At 42.2% G+C, this 5,894-nt stretch overlaps 1 non-coding gene across 1 annotated transcript; it reads left to right on the forward strand.

Moving 5' to 3' along the window:
• Positions 1–5,173: 5,173 nt before the first annotated feature.
• On the forward strand, positions 5,174–5,281 carry LOC117088825. The gene has a single exon (XR_004439355.1). It is a non-coding gene; the product is annotated as a U6 spliceosomal RNA (small nuclear RNA).
• Positions 5,282–5,894: the final 613 nt, after the last annotated feature.

A 5,894-nucleotide genomic window follows, 5' to 3' on the forward strand; every position in this document is an offset into this window, starting at 1 on the left:
TGACCCCCTCAAATCCTCACTGAAAAGTGTGTGATGATTTTTGGTGGTCTAGGAGCTGGATGGAGCTTGCATCCTTTTGCACAACACACAAGCAGGTATAGGCCAAGCCTACTCAGAGCCCAGAGGTGTCTTCTGGGTCCACTTCTGTACTTGACTCTGTGCCGTCAGCAGCCTCACTGTGAGCCCAGCTGGCTGCTCTGCTGCACTGTCTGCACTTCATGAGCATTGCCTTATGGAGCCGTCACCAGCAAATCTTCCACTGGAGTCCCTGTGACAACAGGGGCCCAGGACACCGTGTATAGACTACCAAGAAAGAAACCCCCTATCCCCAACAATTCCTAGATTCGATTTTAATCAAGCAGTTTGTTCCCTTTCCCTGATCAGCTAGTTTACAGGAATTGCTGACATGGGGCAAGATTATGTTTACCCACTTTTCATTCTTTCTTTCTACCATTTGGCATCAGCTGAGCAGTAACATCACCAAAAGTCTGGAAATCCTTTAAAAAGAGGGGAGGCACTAGGCCAGTGAATCTATGAATTGGATAATCGGCTCCTGAATAATTAGGACCAGACTGTACAGTAAACAACACACCCTTCCCCGGGAGCCAACAGCAGGCCCAGCCAGAAACTCTCCCTGCTGGAGATGCAAGGGTTTTCCTTCTGCCAGCAACGCCCCCAATCCTGCCCTGCATGCAAGACCACAAACAATTCCCCTTCAGCGCCGACCTATCTTTCCTCACGTGGAGTGAATTTTCTGGACTTGAATGCGAATGTGACATGCTGACCTGGAATTTGCATAAGCTCCGCTTCATGTCTCTAAGTTTGCTCCAGTGAACAGATTTTATATCTGTTGGCAAAGGCAGGCAGTGGCACTAGGAGACAGGGGCATTTGAAACCACATTTTTTGGCTCATTAAAGCCATTCTGCCGATGTTGCTCCTCATGTCATTCAACCTATTTTCAAGCCGTTTCCTCAATGGTGCACTTCAGGGAGGTTGGGCACGGATTTTGCTAGGAACTGGATTGTGTCCATAAGTCTCGTCAGGGCCAGTTTATTCTTGGGCTCTGGCAACCTTTGAATAGCTCTTCCACCTTTGGGGGTTCCCACACAAAGCCTGCTCTGCGCAGTTTGCCCATGAACCAAGATATTTATTTCATGTTGTTTCTGAAGTCATGAGTGTCTTGACGTTGCTCCTAAAGTGGGAGCAGGATCTGTTTCCACCTGGCAGCAAATAGCCACTGCAAATATGTATAAACTCAGAAATCACGTTGGATGTCTTCCCTTTCCAGGCTGGTCAGAGAAGGGCTAGAGGCACAGAGTGCTTGAAAGCACCAAGAAAACATGCCTGACTCAGAGCTTTCCTCATTAATTAGGGTGCTTACAGAATTTGTTCACTCCAAGTCTGAAAAGAAAACAGCTTACTTCATTGGTAGACTGAAAAACTGGCCAACTTTCTCTTCTCTATTTTTTTTTTTTTTTTTTTTTGAGACAGAGTCTTGCTATGTAGCCCAGGCTGGAGTGCAGTGGTGCCATCTCGGCTCACTGCAACCTCCACCTCCCAGGTTCAAGCGATTCTCCTGCCTCAGCCTCCCAAGTACCTGGGATTACAGGCACATGCCACCACGCCTAGCTAACTTTTTGTATTTGTAGCAGGGACGGGGTTTCACCATATTGGTCAGGCTGATCTCGAACTCCTGACCTCGTGACCCACCTGCCTCAGCCTCCCAAAGTGCTGAGATTACAGGCTTGAGCCACCGCACCTGGCCCCGACTTTCTCTTCTTTTCCATCTCACTCTGCAGTGGGCAGTGTGGAGGATGGAGGGAGCAGCTGGGTGGTTTGTCCAGGTCACAGCTGCAGTTCTGTCTGTACGTGATTCCCCATCTTCCTTGTTGACCTCTCCCATCCTTATCTCTGGCAGAGGCCCTGAAAAGCATTAGCCCTGGCAGAAAAGATTCCTTGTCTAAAGCTCTGCCGCTTCTCATCCTTTCCTGCCATCCTAACACTCCATCCGGAAACAGTGCTGTGACCTACCCAAGCACACTCCTGATTGATCCCCAGTGCCTAAGAGCTGTATTGCTCTATGGAAATATACACTGGGTAGTATATGTTTCTCTCGATGTGCATTGGGGGCTGAATGTTAAGCATTAACTACCTGGTTAAAGGAGCCGAAGCACCTAATTCAAACTTCGGTTAGGGCTGATAACAGAAATTCAGTTCCTTAGACAGCTGAGGTACAAATCTAGGCCTTCCCCAGGGCAATTAGGCAAGAATGAAATAAGAAGGAATCTATATTGGAAAGGAAAAAGTTAAACTATCTCTACTTTCAGATGACATAATCTCGGATATTAAAAACCCCTAAGGTGGCCACGTGAGGTGGGTCACTCCTATAATCGCAGCACCAAGGCTGGTGGATCACTTGCGCTCAGGAGTTCAAGACCAGCCTGGACAACATAACAAGACCCCATCTCATTCTAAAAAGAAAAAATTAACAAGAAAAAATAAAACCTAAGGAATTCATTTAAAAACTGCTCAAATGAATAATTTTTTTAGCAAGGTTTTAGGATAAAAGATCAACATGCAGGCTCAGTGCTCATGCCTGTAATTCCAGGAGTTTGGGAGGCTGAGTAGGGTGGATCACCTGAGGTCAGGAGTTCGAAACCACACTGGCCAACATGGTAAAACACCATCTGTACTAAAAATACAAAAAATTAGCTGGGTGTGGTGGTGGGTGCCTGTAATCCCAGCTACTCAGGAGGCTGAGGCAGGAGAATTGCTTGAACCCAGGAGGCGGAGGTTGCTGTGAGCAGAGATTGTACCTCTGCACTCCAGCCTGGATGACAGAGCAAAACTCTGAATCAAAAAAAAAAAAAAGAATGTTGTTAAAATGGCAATACACCCTCGAGTTGATCAATAGATTCAATGCAATTCTTATCAAAATCCCAGCTGATTTCTTTGCAGAAATTCACAAGTTAATTGTAAAATTTATATCAAAATTCAAGAAATGCAGAAAAAACAAAATAATCTTGAACAAAGAACAAATTGGAGGAGTCACACTTCCCAACTTCAACATGTGTACAAAGCCATAGTAATCAAAACAGTGTGGTACTGGCATAGGGTAGACATACAGATCAGTATAGTAGAATTGAGAATCCAGAAATAAACTTTCACATTTATAGTTAATTGACTTTCAAAAAAGGTGTCAAGGCCATTCAGTGGAGAAAGAATAGTCTTTTCAACAAATGATGCTGGGACAACTAGATATACACATGTGAAAAAAAAAAAATGAAGTTGGACCCCTGTCTCACACTGTATACAAGTTCAGAATAGAGAAAAGACTGAAATGTAAGAGCGAATCCTATAAAACTCTTAGAAGAAAACACGAGTGTAAATTTTCATGACCTTGGATTTGACAATGGTTTCTTGGATATGATACCAAAAGCATGAGCAATTAAAGAAAAAATAGATTAACTGTGCACAATTCAGCTAAAAACCTTTTGTCCTTCCAAAGACACCATCAAGGAAATGAAGAGACAAGTCTACAATGAATGAGAGAAAAAATGTGCAAATAATATTACACGTACTACATACAGTTCAACACCAAAAAACCAAATAACTAAAAAATGGACAAAAATCTAAATAGACATTTCTCTAAGGAAGATAAATGCATGGCCAATAAGTGCATGAAAAGATGCTCAACATCATTAGTCATCAGGGAATGTAAATCAAAACCATAATTAAATATCATCTCACACCCATTTAGGATGGTTAACATTTTTACAAAACAGAAAATAACAAGTATTGACAAGGAAGTGGAAAAATTAGAACTCTCATACACTGCTCATTGGAATATAGAATTGTGCAGCTCCATGGAATACTATATAGCCATAAAAAAGAATGAGATCATGTCTTTTGCAGCAACATGGATGCAGCTGGAGGTTACTATTCTAAGTGAATTAAACACAGAAACAGAAAACCAAATACTACATGTTCTCACTTATAAGTCAGAACTAAACATTGGGTACACATAGACATAAAGATGGGAACAATAGGAACTGGGGACTCCAAGGTGATGAATGAGGATGGGAGGCAAGGGTTGAAAAAGCTACCTGTTGGTTACTATGTTCAGCATTAAGGTGATGGGTTCAGTAGAAACCCAAATCAGCATCATGCAATATATACATGTAACAAACTTGCACATGTAGTCCCTGAATCTAAAATTTAAAAATTTTTTAATAAAATAAAGTGGTGCAGCTGCCTTGGAAAACAGTCTGGCTGTTACACGAAAGGTTAAACACAAAGTTACTGTATGAGCCAGCAACTCTACTCTTAGGTATATACCCAAAAGAAATGAAAACATATGTTCACACATAAACTTGTCCACTAGTGTTCACAGAATATTGTTCATAAGAGTTAAAAAGTAGAAATGGCCCAAATGTCCATCAATGGACAAATGAATAAACACAATATGGTATTTCCACATAACTGTATACTTTTTGGAAGTAAAAAGAAATGAAGTACGGATACATGCTATAGTATGGATGAACTTTGAAAAGATTATGCTAAGTGAAGGAAACCAGTCACTAAAGACAACATATTGTATTATTCCATTTGTAAGAAATGTCCAGAATAGGCAAATCTATAGAAACAGAGAGTAGATCATTGGTTGCCTAAGGCTGGAAGGAATCAGGGGAGGCCTTGAGAGGTGATGGCTGAGAAATAAGGAGTGTGGCAGGTTTCTTTTTTGGGTTATAAAAATGTTTTAAAATTGGTTGTAATTATGGCTGCACAACTCTCTGAACATACTAAGAACCACTGACTTGTACATTTTATATTGGTGAATTGTATGGTATGTGAATTATGTCTCAATGAAGCCATTGGGAGACAAAATAAATAAATAAAATCCAGAGACGTTGTCCTAAGGATAAATACTAAATAGAGTCATTAGGCTGGGCTCTGGATTTGTCTATTCAATGTTTTTGTGGTGTTTTTCTTTGTCTTCCAGCTCCGGAAAAGGCCTGTAGTTCCAGCTACTGGGGAGGCTGATGAAAGGATAGCTTGAGCCCGGGAGGTCAAAGTTGCAGTGAGCCGTGATCGCATCACTGCGCTCCAGCCTGGGTGACAGAGTGAGACCCCATCTCAAGAAAAAAAAAAAGAAAAGAAAAGAAAAACAAAGTGCTTGCTTCAGTAGCACATATACTAAAATTGCAATGATACAGAGAAGATTAGCATGGACCCTGAGCAAGAATGACACAAAAATTCTGAAAAAAAAAAAAGAAAAAAAGCCTGAGCAAAGTGACTTGCCCAGGATACCACAGTTCACAGTGGTAGAACCACAACTGGAAACCAGGGCTTTGACTCCCAGGCACCCGCCCCTTCCATGAGTTCCATGTGCCATGTGCGTGCTATGTTTGTACTGGAGTCAGTGGCAACTGTCTTATTTGATATTCTTATTTTCCTCTATGCCCTGAGAAACCTGGTTTGTAGACAAAGAAGGCTATTTTTTGCTTCTAAAAGCTTAAGTTGACAATCTGTGTTGTTTTGTTTTGTTCCCCTGACCCAACCTAACAAGCATTCACATAGTAGACAACACATGCTTGCTGGACCTTACTTCCTGTCTGGTGACCCGGCTCCCCAGAGACTTGAATCTCAAATAAATGTCTCTGTCAGGAGGCTGAGCTCCCAGCTGTGCAAATTGGTCACAGATGTAATTGCATTTGCCCTCTGCCCTGGAAGAAAACATGCCTGTGGTTGGGGGTTTAGATGTCTCAGAATGAAAGACATTACTCCTGACTCTGGGTAATAGCCGTGACGCTCAAAATAAGCTGCCACAGAGACACACCATAGTGTTGCCAGATGTACAGGACTATTGCTACCCGGAATCCAGACCTGCACA

This window comes from Trachypithecus francoisi, unplaced genomic scaffold (assembly GCF_009764315.1).
Source record: "Trachypithecus francoisi isolate TF-2019V2 unplaced genomic scaffold, Tfra_2.0 Lachesis_group10, whole genome shotgun sequence".
In the NCBI taxonomy this organism is placed as follows: Eukaryota; Metazoa; Chordata; class Mammalia; order Primates; family Cercopithecidae; genus Trachypithecus; species Trachypithecus francoisi.